Source organism: Aquarana catesbeiana, linkage group LG02 (assembly GCF_042186555.1).
Source record: "Aquarana catesbeiana isolate 2022-GZ linkage group LG02, ASM4218655v1, whole genome shotgun sequence".
Classification (NCBI taxonomy): Eukaryota; Metazoa; Chordata; class Amphibia; order Anura; family Ranidae; genus Aquarana; species Aquarana catesbeiana.
The window spans coordinates 381,289,671-381,311,720 of record NC_133325.1 but is presented as its reverse complement, the minus strand read 5'-3'; the positions used below and the strand labels follow the sequence as shown (position 1 = coordinate 381,311,720).

The following is a 22,050-nucleotide window of genomic DNA, read 5'->3' as shown; positions in this document are numbered from 1 at the left end:
GAAATAGATACACCAGAATGGATTAAACCAATTAACTTGTTTACTTAGTGAAGTAGAAATTATTGTAAAATCAACAAAAGTTTACGGTTTAGAATGGTATTTCTTATAGGAGTGTTATCAATAACTAAATGGCAATCACATATCAATATAAAACATTCAACAGGTGAACAGGTTACAGGAGGACAGAGGAATGGCTCTTATTGAATACTGGGGGCTTTCCTCCCACAGTGGGAGGCGGTTACCTTCAATCTGTTCATACTAGGAATTTGAAGGAGGGGTACAGACTGGAATTCTCAAGCCCCCCCCCCCCCCCCCCCACAGGCTTCTAGTTACAGACCTGCCAAAGTGTGCTGAAAAGGCGAGGACACTGCTTTCCTCACTGGAGGAACTGGAACAGCAGGAAGTAGTATTGCGGTTCCCACCTGGGGGGATAGACAGAGGGTTCTATTCCCACGTCTTTGTGGTTTGGAAGCCCTCGGGGAAGTTCGGGCTCATCCTGAACCAGAAGCCTCTCAAACGATCAATCTCCTACAGAAGGTTTTGCATGGATTCCATCTTTTCCGTGAAGACACTGCTTCCTCCGGATTGCTACATGGCATCTATAGACCTAAGGGACGCCTATCTGCACATTCCGATTGCAGAGGACAGTCAGAAGTTTTTCAGACTGGCAGTAAGGTCCGGGGAGGAAACGGTACATCTGCAGTTTCGGGCTCTCCCCTTTGGGTTATCCTCTTCTCCCCGGATGTCCACCAAAGTCATGGTGGAGACCCTGGCCTTCTTGCGACTTCAAGGAATCTCGGTGATCGCATACCTGGACGATCTGCTCCTTTTTGCTCATTCACCGGAGCAGCTGGTCCAGGATTTGCAGGTAGCAAGGAGTGTTTTGGAGCATCTGGAATGACTCTTAAATTTGGAGAAATCCAACCTAGTTCCATCCCAGAGAATTACCACCCAAGGTTATATTCTGGACTCAACCCAGCGGAGGGTTTTTCTCCCTGAAGAAAAAATTCTGAAAGGAGACAAGGCCTTGGCAGTTCTGCAGAGCAATCAACAAATCTCAATAAGAAAGACCATGTCAGCTCTGGGGCTACTGATGGCTGCTCTCCGAGCTGTAAGGTGGGCGGGATTACATTTCCGCCCTTTGCAGTTGTTCATTCTGGAAGTTTGGGACCGCACTCAAAGGTCCCTGGACTCAAAGGTTCTTATACCAGTATGGGTGAAGAGATCCATATGGTTGTGGAGAAAGGCAGCGAATCTATCCCAGGGTCTGGAATGGGTACTGCCAGCATCCAAGATCATAACAGACACAAGCAGCACGGGTTGGGGAGCACACCTAGAGGTGAGTCTGGCACAGGGATCCTGGAGAGTCGAGGACGCTGGGAAGTCCTCGAACTGGAGGGAGCTAAAAGCCATTTCTCTGGCTCTCAGAGCTTTCCAGCAGGAACTCCAAGGACATCACGTCCATGTCCGCTCAGACAATTCCTCAGCGGTTGCTTACATCAACCGACAGGGGGGCACCAGGAGCAGTTCCCTTTTGGGCTCTGATGGAAACAATATTCAACTGGGCCGAGGTCACTGTGTTCTCACTCTCTGCAGTACACCTAACAGGGGAGTTAAACCAGCTGGCAGACTTCCTCAGCCGGAGGACGTTGAGGGAGAGCAACTGGGTCCTGAGTCAGGTCACCTACAGGATGATTATCCAAAAGTGGGGGGTTCCATGTATGGACCTTTTTGCTTCAAGGGAGAACGCAAAAACTCCCATCTTCTTTCTGAACTGGTGGGAATAGAGGTGGATGCTCTTTCTCAGAGCTGGCATTTTACAAAGTGCTATGCCTTCCCCCCTCCTGTACTCTTGCCTGCAGTCCTGAGGTAATTCCAGTCAGAGGAAACGACTCTGATCTTGATAGCGCCACACTGGCCCAGGGGGCCATGGTTTTCTGTCCTAAAAGATCTGGTGGTGGAACCGCCTTGGATATTGCCGGTCCGGGAGGACCTCCTCTATCAAGGCCCAGTCTGCTGTCCTCAGGTGTAGAGGTGGAATCTGGCAGCCTGGCTACTGAGGAGGAAATGCTGAGAAGTAAGGGGTTCTCAGAAAGGTTGGTAGCGACTCTTCTAAATTGCAGGAAAGAAGAGACGCGCAATATCTATTTAAAGGTCTGGAAGAAGTTCAATTCATGGTGCGCAGAGAGCTCCTTTAGCATTCACAGCCCAGTAGCAGTGCTGGAGTTCCTACAAAGTGAGGCAGATAAGGAACTGGCCCTCAGTACTCTTAAAGGACAGGTTTCTGCTCTAAGTGTGTTCCTAGAACAACAACTAGCAATGAACCCTTGGATATCTAGGTTCTTTAAAGCTTTAAATAGGCAGATACCAGTCAGGTCCCATCCTTTTCCTATATGGGATCTCTCCCTGATGTTGCAGGCTCTTACAGGGGATCTTTTTGAGCCTATTGAGTCTTGTTCAGTGAAATTTTTAACTCTCAAGACTGTTTTTTTGGTAGCAATCACTACCGCAAGGAGGGTTAGTGAGCTAGAAGCCCTCTCGAGGAGGGCATCTTTCCTTCAAGTCTTTCTGGATCGGATCGTTTTTAAAACCGACCCGACCTTTTTGCCAAAAGTGGCTTCTAAATTTCAAAGGAGCCAGGAAATCTGTTTGCCCACTTTTTGTTCAAATCCTGTGAGGGAACAATAGCATGTTTTCCACAGGTTAGACATTAAGAGATGTGTACTAAAGTACCTGGAGATTACGTAACAGTTTAAGAGATCGATTCCTTTTTTGTTTCCTTTTCAGGGACTAGGAAGGCCATTAGTCAGGCTTATATAGCAAAAGGGGTGTAGGTCACGGAAGGTATTAGGGCCCATTCCACTAGGGCCATGGCAACATCACAGACAGAGTGGACTGGTGCTACACGTGAACAGATCTGCAGAGCAGCAACGTGGTCAAGTTTTAAGACCTTCGTTCAGGCTGGATCTATTGTCTGCCTAGGACCAGGCCTTTGGGAGTAAAGTCCTGCAAGCAGTAGTCCCACCCTAGGGTAAGTGCTCGCTTATCCTCTCAAAGGTGCTGTCCTGAAAGCCAAAAGAGGGAAAATCAAAGTTACTTACTGGTAACGTTTTCCCAAGAGTCTTTCAGGACAGCACCAGTACCCACCCAAATAATAATTTGCCACTAGAACGTGAGAGCATCAGGAGTATGATGGTTGGTATGATGTGTTCTTGTTTCTCCCTAGACTGGCCGAAGGTTCAAAAACTGATGGGCTGGAGGGAAGGAGTGGCTTAAAGCTCTGGTGGAGGCAGTGTTTCCTGAGAAGGGAGGAGCCGAGGTCTCTTAAAGGTGCTGTCCTGAAAGACTCTTGGAAAAAATGTTACCGGTAAGTAACTTCGATTATATATTAGGGTTGTCCTGATACCGATACTAGTATCGGTATCGGCACCGATACCAAGCATTTGCCCGAGTACTTGTACTCGGGCAAATGCTCCCGATGCTTCACCTGATACCTGGACAGTCAGCGGTGATCGGTGAGTGGGGAAGTTACAAGCTTCTCCCCCCCCCGCTTTCAGCTGCTTTAGTGAAATCTATACAGAGGTGATTGGTGCTTGTAACTCTCCCACACACAATCACTGCTGACTGTCCCCGCATCCTCCTCCAGTCCCCCTCCATGCCCCCTCCGTTCTGCTGTCCCACTCCTTTCTTCCTCCGTGTCCCCCTCCATTCTGCTGCTGTCCCCCTCCGTTCTGCTGTCCCCCTCCTTTCTTCCTCCGTGTTCCCCTCTGTTATGCTGCTGTCCCCCTCCGTTCTGCTGTCCCCCACCTTTCTTCCTCCCCCCGCCATTCTACTGCTGTCCCCCACCGTTCTGCTGCTGTCCCCCTCTGTTGTGCTGCTGTCCCACTCCAGTTTTCCTCCGTGTCCCCCTCCATTCTGCTGTCCCTCTCCATGTCCTCCTCCTTCCTTTTCTGTATGAACAGAGTCACTGATCACTGACTCTGTCCATTCACATAACTAAAACATTGTAACCTGTGATTACGATGTCTCAGTTTATGAATGGAGAGGAGCCGCTGTCTTCTCTCCATTCATTTTCAGTGCAGCTGAGGCTGCAGAGAAAGGAACTGGGGAATCTCTATCCTCGGTCTCTTTCTCTGTCTCAAGGGGGACATTTAAGGGGTCTATTAAGACCTCCGATATCTCACAAAGCCCTCCAACAGGGCTAATAAAAAAAAAAAAAGTATTGCAATAAATAATAAAAAAAAATTATTGAAAAAAATAATAAAATTTAAAATAAAAAAAAAAAAACACACATACACCATCCACCCCCTCCCTCCCTAAAAAAAAGAAAAAAAAAGAAAGCATTGTAAATAAACAAAAAACCCCCCCCAAAAAACACTGTCATGTGACATTAAAAAAAAGTATCGGTTATCGACGAGTACTTGAAAAAAAGTATCGGTACTTGTACTCGGTCTTAAAAAAGTGGTATCGGGACAACCCTAATATATATATATATATATATATATATATATATATATATAATGTAGCGGTGTGGTTGCCACCAATAGCAAGCATCTACCATATCACCCTTCTGCCAGACTCCCATATGTATCGTGCAGAGACAATGAACAGTCATTTGCTTTGTTTTGTTTTGTTTATTGGGGGGTACAACTTGGTTGGGGAAAGGGGTATATGGGATGCCCATAGAACAAATCACTTTGCCATCATATTTAAAGATTTTATAGATTTAGCACATAGTTTGAGCCTGAAGAAATGATGCGCATGTTTAACAGCTACAGTTTCTTTTCCTGCATCACCCTGCAGACTATTGCTCCTCCTCTGCGTAGCTCCTTCAGACTATTACTTCCAGAACTTCCTCTTTAGTTACCGTGTAAAGAATAAGGACTTCACCCATGACCGTGTAGGGGTTAAGTTTCCAGAAATCCTCTCCTCCTGCACGAACGCATACTGAAGCACATTACTTTACTGTCACATCTTCTTCTGTAAGCAAAATAACCCACTCTGAATAGTTTCCCTTGGTGACTCTGGTTGCTCGCTGCTACTAGGCCAGAGGCCTGCAGTACCTCTCCCCGGAGGCCTAGTAGTTTAAGCATGTTCTGGATGGTGGACTACTTCCCAGCTAGCCCAGCTTGCAAATCCTGTGCCCTCAGGCTACATCGATTTGACACTCTACACAGTCTCTCCTATGATCCAGGACTTCTCATCAATGACCGTGTAATGATAAGGACTTCACAAATGACCATGTAAAAGTGAAAATCCCTCACAGACTTCCTGGCACATCCAGCCCTCCACTGTGGTACACTCACCGACCTTTCTCTGCCCCGAGTCCTTGATGGATAACTTAAACGGACCGTACGTTCTGACAGCTTCATCTGCCCTTCTGTTCCAGGAGTTCCTCATCAATGACCGTGTAATGATGAAGAAACCATTAATGACCGTGTAAAAGTGATGTTCCCTCACAGTTCTCCCTGGGCCTCCTCCTGCGATCGGTGCACCCCCCCTCCAGATGGGGGTGCCATCCTGCTGCTGTCTAGTACTCCATTCTCCACTTCACCAGGCTGACAACTCCCCCCAGTGGCATGTTACCTCAACTTATATAGGAGGCCCACCCCCTGCCAATACCAGTTGGGGATTGGTCAGGGCTCCCACATGAGCTGCCTGCCACTCCAGTTCCAGGCCCTGCCCTTCTTCCAGAACATTCTCCCTGGAAGCAGGGGAGGCGCCTCAGAACTAGAGCACAGGTGGTCACACCCACTATTCTAACCACTCCCAGCCCCCAGATCAAAACAGACAGGCCTAGCTCAAAGCATAGGCCTGCCTAAATTTACCTGTGCTGACAGTCTCCCTAGAAAAAAAACAAACTAGCACCTACCTACTGGTAGAGGGTGATATATAATATATATATAATATATATATACAGTGGGGACGGAAAAGTATTTAGACCCCCTTAAATTTTTCACTCTTTGTTATATTGCAGCCATTTGCTAAAATCATTTAAGTTCATTTTTTTCCTCATTACATTGTACACACAGCAGCCCATATTGACAGAAAAACACAGAATTGTTCACATTTTTGCAGATTTATTAAAAAAGAAAGATTGAAATTTCACATGGTCCTAAGTATTCAGACCCTTTGCTCAGTATTTAGTAGAAGCACCCTTTTGATCTAATACAGCCATGAGCCTTTTTGGGAAAGATGCAACAAGTTTTTCACACCTGGATTTGGGGATCCTCTGCCATTCCTCCTTGCAGATCCTCTTCAGTTCTGTCAGGTTGGATGGTAAACGTTGGTGGACAGACATTTTTAGGTCTCTCCAGAGATGCTCAATTGGGTTTAAGTCAGGGCTCTGGCTAGGCCATTCAAGAACAGTACGGAGTTGTTGTGAAACCACTGCTTCGATATTTTAGCTGTGTGCTTAGGGTCATTGTCTTGTTGGAAGGTAAACCTTCGGCCCAGTCTGAGGTCCTGAGTGCTCTGGAGATGGTTTTCATCCAGGATATCCCTGTACTTGGCCACATTAACCTTTCCCTCAATTGCAATCAGTCATCCTGTCCCTGCAGCTGAAAAACAGCACCACAGCACGATGCTGCCACCACCATGCTTCACTGTTGGGACTGTATTGGACAGGTGATGAGCAGTGCCTGGTTTTCTCCACACATACCGCCTTAGAATTAAGGCCAAAAAGTTCTATCTTGGTCTCATCAGACCAGAGAATCTTATTTCTCACCATCTTGGAGGTATTTTTTAACAAACTCCATGCGGGCTTTCATGTGTCTTGCACTGAGGAGAGGCTTCCGTCGGGCCACTCTGCCATACAGCCCCGACTGGTGGAGGGCTGCAGTGATGGTTGACTTTCTACAACTTTCTCCCATCTCCCGACTGCATCCCTGGAGCTCAGCCACAGTGATCTTTGGGTTCTTCTTTACCTCTCTCACCAAAGCTCTTCTCCCCCGATAGCTCAGTTTGGCCGGACGGCCAGCTCTAGGAAGGGTTCTGGTCATCCCAAACGTCTTCCATTTAAGGATTATGGAGGCCACTGTGCTCTTAGGAACCTAAAGTGCAGCAGAAATTTTTTTGGAACCTTGGCCAGATCTGTGCTTTGCCACAATTCTGTCTCTGAGCTCTTCAGGCAGTTCCTTTGACCTCATGATTCTCATTTGCTGTGACGTGCACTGTGAGCTGTAAGGTCTTATATAGACAGGTGTGTGGCTTTCCTAAGCTAGACTCAAATGAAGGTACAGAACCATCTCAAGGGTGATTAGAAGAAGTGGACAGCACATGAGTTAAATATATGAGTGTCACAGCAAAGGGTCTGAATACTTGGGACCATGTGATATTTCAGTTTTTCTTGTTTAATAAATCTTCAAAAATGTCAACAATTCTGTGTTTTTCTGTCAATATGGGGTGCTGTGTACATTAATGAGGAAAAAAATGAACTTAAATGATTTTAGAAAATGGCTGCAATATAACAAAGAGTGAAAAATTTAAGGGGGTCTGAATACTTTCCGTCCCCGCTGTATATATATATATATATCTATCCAGCTCCTGGCTACAGCAGTTTATTCTGACAGGAGAAAATCAGTATTATAAACTCACATAAGCAGCAATTTTTAAAAGAGTTTAGCCCAGTTTAATAGAGTTTAAGTTTGGAGTTCTGGAGTTTATTTATTTCATCGGCCATTGAAATAAATAAATGCTGAAGTGCTAAACATGCCTAGAATTTATGCGCGTTTGTGCACATTTATGGGCATTTATGAGCATTTGTGCATATTTTTCAACGTTTGTGGTCAGAAGAACTGCTCTTGAATGTGATTTTAGGGCACTCATACAACAGTCCATAAACTCCCCTGCTGATATACTGCTAAAAACGTCCATGTTTGCATGGACACATATAATAACACAAGGGGGAGTTTAAGAGCTGTTCAAAAAAAAAAAAAAGGCCTCCCTGTCCTAAGACTCCCTGGCCAATCGAATCGGCTTCCTGATTGGCCAAAAGGAGAATCAGGAAGACAATAGCGAATATTCGCTATTGTCACACAACTGGGTGGGCCCAGGGAGCAGTGCTCTGTGCCCCGAGCCCACCCTTTTTTAAGCCAATTAGAGCTTCGAGCTCTAATCATGTACTTCAAAAAAAAAAAAAAAAACATTGAAATCTATGCATCCGGAGCCCTGCATGTAGATTAGGGGCCGGGCGCATGGATTGGTTGGGGACGGCACCCTGCGCCCCGTATGGATGGGCCGCCACTGCAAGCAGGTCAAGTTCATTTTCCTGCAGCATCTGTGCAAAGGTTGAGTGACCAGAAATCAAAATCAGAACTGCTTCCATATGTTCTTATGTCAATAATTTTTATTACCTGAATCTTAGGTAAACCTTCAAGGGGGTACTAATGAGCACATTTATTATAAGATTGTCATTATATAAAAAAGTTTTTGTTTATGATAACGATTAAAGGATTAATAAAGACTCTTTTTTAATAAAATAACAAACATGTTACATACTTACCTGCTCTGAGCAGTGGATTTGCGCAGGGCGCAGTGGTAAAATTTTTGGGGGAGGAATCGTCGATTGAATAACCCGCCTCCCCGGTTCTGGTTGGTAAGTTAGGAGCCCAGCACTTACCCCATCTATGACGGGCAGCTTTTCCCGATGGACAACGGCTTCCCTTCCCCTGCCCCCCTTCTCTGTATCACAGGAACTTGCACTGTGAGTCTCTTCCCTCTTCCTCCTAGGCCAATTGGATTGCTTCTCCTTCCGGCCAATCGGGAAATGTGTCTCAGACCCGCGCTTCCTTATTGGCGGAGAGGCGATTCAGTGTGAGAATAGTGAATATTCATTCACTCATCTAACACACCTGGGTAGGCTTTGAGCGCAATGCTCTGCATCCAGAATCCACCCTATTTTGAAGCCTATTAGAGCCTTTCGCTCTAATTGATGCTTCAAAAAAACACCCCTGTCACTGTAATTAATGCGCCCGGTATCCTGAAAGGGGCCGGAGGCATGGATAGGAGGTGGGGCTGGCAAGGATAGGGGAGGCGGCGCCCTTAATGGACAGGCCTCCCCTTCTGGTGTCCTTCGCTGGTGCTGTCTGCTTCTCCTCTTCAGTGCCTGCTCCCATAGCAAGCACTAGACACACAGGCTCTGTGTGTCTATAGACTGTATCAGCCTGCCTCCTCACTTCCTCTTCACTGAATTTGATTGGCAGTAGTCAATGGCTCCTAATGCTAGAGAGAGAGAGAGAGAGAGAGAGAGAGGCACTGCAGCTCTTGGGCACAGCACTGGATTGAGATCAGGCTCAGGTAAGTATTGGGGGGGGGGGGGCTAATCTTGGAAGGTTTTTTTACCTTAATGCAGAGAATGCGTTAAGGTAAAAAAATTCATTCTTTACAACCACTTTAATATTATCAGTTGTATATACCATAATATATATATATATATATATATATATATATATATATATATATATATATATATATATATATATCTTTTTAATTTGCTGGTTATTTTTAGACTTATTAGATTGGAGCACTTTCCTTTGCTGTGTGAAGAACCTCTTGTAGCACGTAAAAATATTGTGGGAGGTGAAATAATATATTAACATTTTCAAGCATGTGGGGAATTTTCACTGCCTGAATTCTAAAAACTAATGAGCACATTTAATATAAGCTTGCCTCTACTTAAAACAAGTCATATTTAGGATAAAGCTCATAGGATTTAAATGTCATCGTTTTTTTTGTAATTTACTGGTTATTTTCAGATTTATTAGATTGAAGCCCCTTTCTTTTTCTATATCTAAGACATCTTGTAGCATGAAAAAAATAAAAAAAGAAGAGGTGAAATAATATTTTTAGCAGCAAAGTTAATGATATTGAGAATTTGATACATTAAAAGAAAATACTTTATTAAAAGTTGACATGGCATCATTTTTTCCTTAATCTTTCTTTGTTTTTTGTTGTCTTCTATCCTTACCCCTTTTTTTCTTTTTCTCTTCACTCCATTCTTCTATCACATTCATCACATCTACGCAATCTACACACGTGCACCCACCCTTCACAATCATTGACGCCTCTACTCACATAATCACTTATATTCCTCCATCCCAGTCGACATAACATTGCACTAGTCATGTCACCACACAACAATAGTAATAAATGAATACTATAATAATACCTTTATTTTATATATATATATATATATATATATATATATATATGTGCTCATAAGTTTACATAACCTGGCAGAATTTATGATTTTCCTGCCCATTTTTCAGAAAATGTGAATCATAACACAAAAACATTTCTTTCACTCGTAAATCATAATGACAACGGAAACTACCCAAATGACCCTGATCAAAAGTTTACATACCCTGGTGATTTTGGCCTGATAACATGCACACAAGTTGACACTAGGCATGAGCCGAACACCCCCTGCTTCGGTTTGCACCAGAACCTGCGAACGGACTGAAAGTTTGCGCAAACTTTAGAACCCCGTTAAAGTCTATGGAACTTGAATGTTCGAAATCAAAACTGCAAATTTTAAGGGCTAACATGCAAGCTATTGTCCTAAAAAGGGTTTGGGGACCCGGGTCCTGCCCCAGGGGACATGTATCAATGCAAAAAAAAAGTTTTAAAAACGGACGTTTTTTCGGAAGCAGTAATTTTAATGATGCTTAAAGTGAAAAAAAAAAGTGAAATATTCCTTTAAATATCCTACCTGGGGGGTGTCTATAGTATGCCTGTAAAGTGGCGCGTGTTTCCCGTGCTTAGAACAGTCCCTGCACAAAATGACATTTGTAAAGGAATAAAAGTAATTTAAAACTGTTTGCGGCTTTAATGTAATGCCGGGTCCCGGCAATATGAATGAAAATCAGTGAGACAAATGACATGGGTAGTCCCCCCCCCCCCCCCCCCCGGTAGCCCCCCCAGTCCATTATCAGGCTCTTTGGGTCTTGTATGGATATTAAGGGGAACCCCGCAGCCAAATTAAAAAAAGGAAAGGCGTGGGACAGGGACAAGACAGGGACTGTAGGTTTGTTGTTAAGTAGAATCTGTTTGTAATTTTGAACTGGTACATTTTCAAAGTGTAGCTCCAGCCAAAAAATCTATTTTTAAGTTTTTTGGAAAACATAGGGAAGGGTTATCACCCCTGTAACATTTGTTTTTCTATCTGTGCACCTCTTCAGAAGATTTCTCCTCACTTTCTGTCCCAATGACAAATGTTTTCTGAAAATGTGGGGTTTTTAGTGAAACAAGGATTGGTGATAAACATCAGTGGAGAGGAGACACGTTTTTCCCATATTAACTCTTACAGGAGAGAATTTCCCTTTCTAGGGGTAGATTTCATCTCACTTCCTGTTGTCTCCTTCCGTTTGCAAGAAGGAGTCATTTGTAAGTTGGATGTTAGAAAGTAGGGGCCTGCCCTATATACTCTGCAGAAATTGGGGCCTTAGGTGTTGGTGTTGCCACAACACTGTAAGCCCTCACAGTTACTCTTGGTGGGTGCAGGAACGGGCCCTGCTGTGAAATATTAGATCAAGAATTGTAATTACATGCCATTGTTGAACAGTGGTAGAAAAATTGGGCCTTTGGTGGTGGTGGTGCTGGTGCCACAACACTGTAAGCCCTCACAGTTACTCTTGGTGGGTGCAGGAATGGGCCCTGCTGTGAAATATTAAATCAAGAATTGTAATTACATGTCCCTGTTGAACAGGGGCAGAAAAATTGGGCCTCAGGCACTGGTGCCACAACACTGCAACCCCTGGCAGATGCTATAGTTGGAGCGCAGGAATGAGCCCTGCTGCAAAGTATTGCATCAAAAATTGTAATTATACACCCCTGTTAATCAGAGGCAGAAAAATTGGGGCTTAGCCACTGCTGCCACAACACTGCAACCCCTCACAGATACTATAGTTGGAGCGCAAGAATGAGCCAGGCTGCAAAGTATTGCATCAAAAATTGTAATTATACGCCCCTGTTAAACAGAGGCTGAAAAATTGGGCCTTGGGCACTGGTGCTGGTGCCACAACACTGCAACCCCTCACAGATACTCTAGTTGGAGTGCAGGAATGAGCCCTGCTACAAAGTATTGCATCAAAAATTGTAATTACATGCCGCTGTTAAACAGGGGCAGAAAAATTGGGCCCTGGCCACTGGTGGCGGTGCCAAAAACCAAAAATGTTCTTACAAGCTATCAGCATGAAAATTGAGGAGGAGGAGGATTGTCACTCAGCATAACAGGATAGTCACTCAGCATCAGCATAGGCAGTCTTGAAGGGATCTGACATTTCAAAAAAAAATTATTCGTTACATCAGCATCAGGTGCTTGGTAGCTGGTGATCAAAGACTAATTCATTTTTATGAAGGTCAGTCGATCAACCGATTTGGTGGACAGGCGCACCCTGTGATCGGTTACAAAGCCTCCAGCAGCGTTCCGAAAGAACGCTGGATGCAGGACAGGCCAGTAGCTCAATTGCATACTGTGCAAGCTCTGGCCAGTGATCCATCCTCAAGACCCAGTAACCCAGAGGGTTTTTGGTGGGAAAGGTGTCCAAGTCTGATCTTGCCCCTAGGTAATCCTGCACCATGTGAATCAGATGCTGGCGATGGTTGCTGGAACCGATCATACCTTGGAGCTGCGGACTAAAAATTGTCTGAACGCATCGGTCAGATGGCCACCTTCTCCACCACTCCTTCTGTGACTGACTGAAGCCTCAGCAACACATTGTCCAGGAGGACCAGGAAATCGTAATCTCCCAGGCTCTGGAAACGCGTTGCACAAACCTTTTTGCAAGGCCTCCCAAAGATGTTTCATCCTCTGCTCCCTCTGTGATGGCAAGATAAGGTCCACAACCTTACCCTTGTAACGTGGATCAAGGAGGGTTGCCAGCCAGTGATGATCCCTCCCCTTGATACTACGAATACGAGGATCCTTCCGCAGGCTTTGCAGGATCAGGGAGGCCATGCAGCATAGGTTTGCTGAGGCATACAGTCCAGAGTCCTCTGGGTCACTAAGGACGACATGATCCGCAGCCACCTCCTTCCTGCCACGTACAAGTCCATGGGTTTCTTCGGACTGTAAATGATCCCTTGAAGACTGCTGCTGATGCTGAGTGCCAGGCTCCACCTCCATGCTGACACAATCCTCCTCCTCCTCTTCCTGTGTGATCGGCGGGCACGCTGGAACACTGTCTGGATAAAGGGGGCCTTGAGAGGTAAGGAAGTCCTCCTCTTCCTCCTTCTGTTCTGCCTCAAGTGCCCTGTCCATTATTCCACGCAGCGTGTGCTCCAACAGGTGGACAAGAGGGACAGCGTCACTGATGCATGCACTGTCACTGCTCACCATCCCCGTGGCCTCCTCAAATGGTGACAGGACAGTGCATGCATCCCTATCATAGCCCGCTGGCATGGAGAAAAAAACAAGCTCCCCTGACCCTGTCCTGGTGCCATAGTCGCATAGGTACTCATTGATGGCCCTCTGCTGCATGTGCAGCTGCTGCAGCATGGCCAACGTTGAGTTCCACCTGGTGGGCATGTCACAGATTAGGCCGTTCTTGGGCAGGTTAAATTCCTTTTAGAGGTCAGCCAGCCGAGCACTAGCTTTATATGACCTGCGGAAATGCACACAGACTTTCCTGGCCTGCCTCAGGACATCTTGTAAGCCCGGGTACCTGCCAAAGAACCACTGCACCACCAAGTTAAGGACGTGAGCCAAACAGGGCACATGGGTCAGTTGTCCCTGTCGGAGGGCGGAGAGGAGGTTGGTGCCATTGTCGCAAACCACCATTCCTGGCTTAAGCTGGCATGGCATCAACCACCTCTGAACCTGCCCCTGCAGAGCTGACAGAATCTCTGCCCCAGTGTGGCTCCTGTCCCCCAAGCACACCAGCTCAAGCACCGCATGGCATCTTTTTGCCTGTGCACTGCTGGTTCTGAGGACAAATCAGCACAGGAAGAGGCCATGGAGGAAGAAGAAGAGGAGGGGGTGGAGGAGAGAGGTGTGGCAGAATCACCACTAGTAGAATTTTGGAGGCGTGGTGGCGGAACAACCTCCATCACTACTGCACCCTGTCCTGCATCCTTCCCAGCTGCCAGAAGAGTCATCCAGTGCGCAGTGAAAGATAGGTAACGTCCCTGTCCATGCCTGCTGGACCATGAGTCAGCGGTAATATGCACCTTACTGCTGACCGCCCTGTCCAGCGAGGCCAAGACATTGCCTTCTACATGAGAGCCAGAATCGCCTTCCATAAGAAAAAGTGGCGTTTGGGAACCTGCCACTGAGGAACCGCACATTCCACACACTCATGGAAGGGGGCACAGTCTACCAACTGAAAAGGCAGCAGTTGAAGTGCTAGCAATTTAGCCAAGCTAGCATTCAACCGCTGGGCATGTGGATGGCTGGGAGCGAACTTCTTTCGGCGGTGCAGCAGCTGGGACAGGGAAATTTGCCTGGTACAATCTGACATCGGTGTACCGATAGCAGATTGCCCACAAGTACTTGGCTGTGAAACACCTAATTCTACACCTCTCAGTGCAGATTTCAAAGAGGACTGAAGGTATAGTGGGGTTGGAGATCCCAGCTGATGATGAGAAAGGAGAGGTCCAGTTTGTTCTTTGGTGTGGATCTTTTAGGTATGCTTGCCAACGAACTGCATGGCAGGTTGACATATGTCTGGTCAAGCATGTGGTGCCCAAGCGCGTGATGTTTTGGCCACACGAGATACGCTTGAAACATATGTTGCAAATAGCAGTGGTGCGATCTGATGCACTCGTCTCAAAAAAGACCCGCACCAAAGAACTTTTGGAATAATGCGCAGAGACAGCAGCGCCCTGCACATGCGGAGCTCTGCGGTGTGATGCAGTCGGTGTTCTGCCCTTAAGCTAGCCCCTGGAGGGCATCCTGCCTCATTGAAGATGTGCCTCCTCCTCCTCCCCCTCCTCCTTTCTCCTATCAGGCACCCACGTGGAGTCAGTGACTTCCTCATTATCCCCTCCCTCCTCATCACTGGAGCAAAGCTGGCAGTATGCTGCAGCTGGGGGAACATGACTGCCAGATTGCTGTCCTTCTTGGGCACCCCCTTTCTCTGGGCTCACGTTACTGTCTTCTAGCTGGGTACCATCATCGGAGCCTTCAAAACGCTGGGCATCCTCCTAGAGCATGTAACCAACACTATGGTCAAACAATTCGGGGGCCTCCTCAGGAGGACATGGTGGGGCTAGGGAAGGAGTGCCTGATGCCACTGAGCCGAGGGAAGAGTACCCTGAGCTTGGGTGAGAGAGAATAAAGAGGATGAGGACGGCTTGGTCATCCACTGTACCAAGTCATTGGCATGTTGCGGCTCAACGCGGCCAGCTGCCGAAAAAAAGGACAAGCGTGTCCCACGGCCATGTGCTGATGAGGATGCACCGTGTCCACGACCAGCACTGTTGCCTCTAGACACAAAGCCTGCTTGCCCTCTTTTATTGGCTTGAGACTGTCTGCCTCTCCTTGTTGGCCTTCCAGACATACTAATGGCCTGCAGTGAGATGTAGCTGCACAAAGCTGGGATGTATATATATACTGATTATACTGCAGCTAGCAGAATCAACTGCCTGCCTGTGGTATTAATAGGACCAGAACACCAGCAATTGTCTTCAGGTAGCTTTAGGTGCACACTGTGCAGAGGATACAGTACACTAACTGTAAATACTGCAGCTGCCTGCCTGTGGTATTAATAGGATCAGGAGAACACCAGCAATTTTCTTCAGGTAGCTTTAGGTGCACACTGTGCAGAGGACACAGTACACTAACTGTAAACACTGCATCTGCCTGCCTGTGGTATTAATAGGATCAGAACACCAGCAATTGTCTTCAAGTAGCTTTAGGTGCACACTGTGCAGAGGACACAGTACACTAACTGTAAATATTGCAGCTGCCTGCCTGTGTTATTATTAGGATCAGTACACCAGCAATTGTCTTCAGGTAGCTTTAGGTGCACACTGTGCAGAGGACACAGTACACTAACTGTAAATACTGCAGCTGCCTGCCTGTGGTACTAATAGGATCAGAAAAACACCAGCAATTTTCTTCAGGTAGCTTTAGGTGCACACTGTGCAAACGACACAATACACTAACTGTAAATACTGTAAAAACACCTGCTTGCCTGTCAGTATATTAGGAAAAGAATAACAGGAACGGATCGAGCTAAACTGAATACAGTGTGTATATATATATATATATATATATATATATATATATATATATATACACACACATACACACACAACACCTAAGATGCATATATACACAATGCACTGTAAGTGCAGCTAACTGACTCGCTTGCCTAAATCAAATGACACTGTCTCTCTGTCTATCTCTCTCTGCCGCCGCAACACACTACACAAGGCCGCCATGCAGGCGGACTTATATAGTGTAGGGCGTGTACTAAACTCCCTGAGCCATAATTGGCCAAAGCCACACTGGCTTTGGCCAGTTACGGCTCTCTGTACAGACGGCGCTGTGATTGGCCGAGCATACGGGTCATAGTGCATGCTTGCCAATCATCAGCCAGCAATGCACTGCAATGCCAAAGTGAATTATGGGCCATGACACGCCACTCGAATTTGGCGCGAACGGCCCATGATGTTCCCAATTCGATGAACAATCGAACAGACGTTGTTCAAGTCGAACATGGGTTTGACTTGAACTCGAAACTCATCCCTAGTTGACACAAAGGGGTTTGAATGGCTAATAAAGGTAATTATCCTCACCTGTGATCTGTTTGCTTGTAATTAGTGTGTGTGTATAAAAGGTCAATGAGTTTCTGGACTCCTGACAGACCCTTGCATCTTTCACCCAGTGCTGCACTGACATTTTTGGATTATGAGTAATAGTAAAGCAAAGGAATTGTCAAAGGATCTGAGGGAAAAAGTAGTTGAACTGTATAAAACAGAAAAGGGAGATAAAAGGATATCCAAGGAAATGAGAATGCCAATCAGCAGTGTTCAAACTGTAATCAAGAAGTGGAAAATTAGGGGTTCTGTAGAAACTAAACAACGGTCAGATAGACCAATTAAAATTTCAGCCGCAACTGCCAGGAACATTGTTCAGGATGCAAAGAAAAACCCACAAATAACTTCAGGTGAAATACAGGACTCTCTGAAAACATGTGTTGTGTCTGTTTCAAGATGCAAAATAAGGAGACACTTGACGAAAGATGGACTGCATGGTTGAGTTGCAAGAAGAAAGCCATTACTACGCAAATGCCACAAAGTATCCCGCTTACAATACGCCAAACATCACAGAGACAAGCCTCAAACCTTCTGGCAAAAAGTCATTTGCAGTGATGAGACCAAAATTGAGCTTTTTGGCTACAACCATAAATGCTACATTTAGAGAAGAGTCAACAAGGCCTATAATGAAAGGTACACCATTCCTACTGTGAAACACGGAGGTGGATCGCTGATGTTTTGGGGATGTGTGAGCTACAAAGGCACAGAAAATTTGGTCAAAATTGATGGCAAGATGAATGCAGTATGTTATCAAGAAATACTGGAGGAACATTTGCATTCATCAGCCAGGAATCTGTGCATGGGACGTACTTGGACATTCCAACATGACAATGATCCAAAACACAAGGCCAAGTCGACCTGTCATTGGCTACAGCAGAATAAAGTGAAGGTTGTGGAGTGGTCATCTCAGTCTCCTGACCTAAATATCATTGAGCCACTCTGGGGAGATCTCAAACGTGCATTTCATGCAAGACAGCCCAAGACTTTGGAGGAACTGGAGGCTTTTTGCCAAGAGGAATGGGCACCTTTACCATCTGAGAAGATAAAGAGCCTCATCCACAAATACCACAAAAGACTTGAAGCTGTCATTGATGTTAAAGGGGGCAATACATAAGAACTGGGGGGTATGTAAACTTTTGATCAGGGTCATATGGGTAGTTTCTGTTGTAATTATTTTTAAAATGAATAAACACAGTTGCTTGATAATAAATGGCTTCAGCCAAACACTAACCATGAGTGAAAGAAACGTTTTTGTGTTATCATTCATATTCTCTGAAAAATGGCCAAGAAATCATAAATTCTGCCAGAGTATGTAAACTTATGAGCACAACTGTATATAGTGGGCATTGGAAATGACTCTGACCATCAATTGTTAATTCTGAATTGAATCAGTATTGCTTAAACTTATGTTATGATGATATCTCATTGCATGACTGCAAAAAAGCTTATTGGGTAAACCTGCGTTTATATCTCCACATACCTTAAAACTGAACATTGCATGACTGCAAAAAAGCTTATTGGGTAAACCTGCGTTTATATCTCCACATACCTTAAAACTGAACATTGCATGACTGCAAAAAGCTTATTGGGTAAATCTGTTTGTCACCACTGTTTCAACTCCATCTGTAGCCATGCTCACATTATTTCAATGTTTATTTAGCCATTAAGTCTTACCTAAATTATGGGTTGCCTTATCTTTACAATTTTGGCCTTTTAGTCCCCTTGCTGTTTGATTGTGGTGTGAAAGTTATGCCCTGCTAGCTGTGTTGCTAATATGCCCTCCTAATTGATTAATTGCCAGATTCAACCCACACCCAACACACAGTATAAAAACAAGGCCTTCCTTACGGGGGAACACATACAGGGGGCTGCACATACAGGGGGTTCTTCCAAAGAAGTGGCGTTCTTAAAATAAGTGGCACTTCCGCTCTTGCACTTCAGCGATTTGCACAAAGCAAACTATAAAAGACTGCAGGTGACCCCATTTCCTAATTTTATCATCTTCCTCTCTGAAACATGCACTCTTTACCTCTCCTCCTTTTCACAATTGCTGCCTCTCTCCTCAAACTCTCTTTTCTACATCCCTCTGCTCCACCCCACAACCTGTACATATCACCCTCACTTCTCCCCTCCCCCTATTACTGCACTCATCACCTCTTTCTAACTCTAAGCCCACTTGCTAACATACCCCCCAGGATACTGAAGCATGTCCCCTCATACAAATCATATTCTCATATTACCTCCCTCACTCTTCTGCTTCTCCTAATCGCTGGAGATATTTCCCCAAACCCTGGGCCCACTTTATTTAACTGTGCCCAACACACCCATCACCATCACCCTACACCCTCTGGCAGTAGTCGCAATCTACACAATCTAGTCTCCATTCCTCTTCTTGCCAACACCAGCCTCACTCTCTCCTGCGCCCTCTGGAACGCCCGCTCTGTCTGCAACAAACTCACTGCTGTTCATGACCTCTTTGTCACTAATTCCTTTAATCTACTTGCTCTCACAGAAACCTGGCTCCACGAATATGACACCCCTTCTCCTGCTTCCCTCTCCCAGGGTGGCCTTCACTGGACTCACTTCCCCAGGCCTAATGGACGCAAGGGAGGTGGAGTGGGATTCCTCCTATCCCCCCAGAGCACCTTCCAGGTTATTCACCCTCCTCCCTCTTTTTCACTCTCATCATTCGAAGCCCACTGTATACGTCTATTCTCTCCCACTTCCCTAAGAATTGCTGTGATCTACCGGCCCCCTGGACCATTATCGACTTTCCTTGATGAGTTTTCTGCCTGGCTACCCTACTTTCTCTCTTCGGAAATTCCCACAATCCTTCTGATTTCAACATCCCTGCTAATACAAACATTCCTGCTACTTCTAAACTTCTTAGTCTAACCTCTTCATTTGACCTGAAGCAATGGGTACAGGCTTCTACTCACTCTGATGGCAACACCCTTGACCTTGTATTCTCTTACCTATGCACTCCATGCAACTTCTCAAACAATCCTTTTCCTCTCTCCGACCACCACCTTATTAGTTTCTCTCTCCCCCTGTCTTCCACCACCTTTCCCTCCAATCGCCTAACCGTCACCCGTAGAAACTTTCGCAACTTCAACTCCTCTCTTCTCTACTCTGCTACCGACCACCTCTATGACAAAATCTCCCCCCTGTCCTGCCCCAACCAAGCCATATCCATCTACAATAAATCTCTGTCCTCCACCCTGGACAAGCTCGCTCCCCTCACTACACGCAGAATCAGGCCTCGACCCCTACAACCCTGGCAAACAGATGACACTAAAATTCTCAAAAAACGCTCTTGAGCGTCTGTGGCACAAGACTAAGTCTCTCAAAGACTTCAACCAATACAAATCTGCCCTCCAAAAATACTATTCTTTCCTCCACACTGCCAAGCAAACCTATTTTACAACTCTTATTAATACCTTCTCATCCAATCCCCGTAAACTCTTCTCTACCTTCAACTCTCTACTTTGTCCTCCACCGCCTCCCCCCACTGATTTACTCACTGCCCAGGAAATCACTAATCACTTCAAAAACAAGATTGATACAATCCGTGATGAAATCTCCACTCTACAGGTATCTCCCCCAGCTAAGACCCCATGTCAACAGATACAACTGACACTACCTCTATTCAAATCTACTACTCCAGACGAAGTTGCTAAACTCCTTTCTATCGCCCACCTAACTACCTGTCCCCTGGACCCTGTTCCCTCTCAAATGCTACAGTCACCCTCTGACCCCATCCTACACTCTCTAACCCACATCTTCAATCTCTCCCTCACCTCTGGCGTCTTCCCCGATGCTCTAAAACATGCACTGGTCACTCCCATACTCAAAAAACCATCCTTGGACCCTACCAATCTTAACAACCTACGCCCTATCTCCTTGCTCCCCTTTTCCTCTAAACTCCTTGAACGCCTGGTTTACAACCAACTGAGTGACCACCTCATTAAAAACAACCTTCTTGATCCCCTTCAATCTGGATTTCGCCCTCAACACTCCACAGAAACTGCTCTTTTAAAACTCACAAATGACCTACTAACTGCAAAAACCAACGGACACTATTCTGTACTCCTACTTCTGGATCTTTCAGCTGCCTTTGACACGGTTGACCACCCCCTCCTCCTCAAAAAACTTCACTCCATTGGTCTCCGTGACTGTGCTCTTCAGTGGCTCTCATCCTACCTATCCCAACGCACCTTCAGTGTCACTTACAATTCTACTTCCTCCACTCCTCTTCCCTTCTCTGTCGGGGTCCCCCAAGGTTCTGTTCTTGGACCTCTTTTATTTTCAATCTACACCTCTTCCCTGGGTCAGCTGATAGCCTCTCATGGCTTTCAATATCATTTCTATGCTGATGACACACAAATCTATCTCTCCACCCCTCAACTCACTCCATCAGTCTCCTCACGCATCACTAACTTACTAACCGACATATCTGTATGGATGTCACACCACTTCCTCAAACTCAACTTGTCCAAAACCGAGCTTATAATATTTCCTCCCCCACGTGCCTCTTCCCCTGACTTCTCTGTGAAGAGCAATGGCAAAACCATCCACCCGTCCCCACATGTCAGGGTGCTAGGTGTTATCCTAGATTCTGAACTCTCCTTTCAGCCCCACATCCAATCACTTTCCAAAGCTTGCCGCCTCAACCTCCGCAACATCTCTAAACTACGTCCCTTTCTAACCAGTGAAACTACAAAGCTCCTGATTCACTCCCTGGTAGGGATGAGCCGAACACCCCCCGGTTCGGTTCGCACCAGAACCCGCGAACGGACCGAAAGTTCGCACGAACGTTAGAACCCCATTGACGTCTATGGGACTCGAACGTTCGAAATCAAAAGTGCTCATTTTAAAGGCTAATTTGCATGGTATTGTCCTAAAAAGGGTTTGGGGACCCGGGTCCTACCCCAGGGGACATGTATCAATGCAAAAAAAACTTTTAAAAACGGCCGTTTTTTCGGGAGCAGTGATTTTAATGATGCTTAAAGTAAAAAAAAAAAAGTGAAATATTCCTTTAAATATCGTACCTGGGGGGTGTCTATAGTATGCCTGTAAAGTGACGCGTGTTTCCCATGTTTAGAACAGTCCCTGCACCAAATGTCATTTTTAAAGGAAAAAATCTCATTTAAAACTGCTTGCGGGTTTAATGTCATGTCGGGTCATGGCAATATGGATGAAAATCAGTGAGACAAACGGCATGGGTACCCCCCAGTCCATTACCAGTCCCTTTGGGTCTTGTATGGATATTAAGGGGAACCCCGC

General features: G+C 45.7%; 1 protein-coding gene across 1 annotated transcript in view; it reads right to left on the bottom strand.

Annotated features, from left to right (window-relative positions):
* LOC141128076 (multidrug and toxin extrusion protein 2-like) overlaps nt 1-22,050 on the bottom strand; it is a 270,507-nt gene that overhangs the window by 233,445 nt on the left and 15,012 nt on the right. The window lies entirely within an intron of this gene.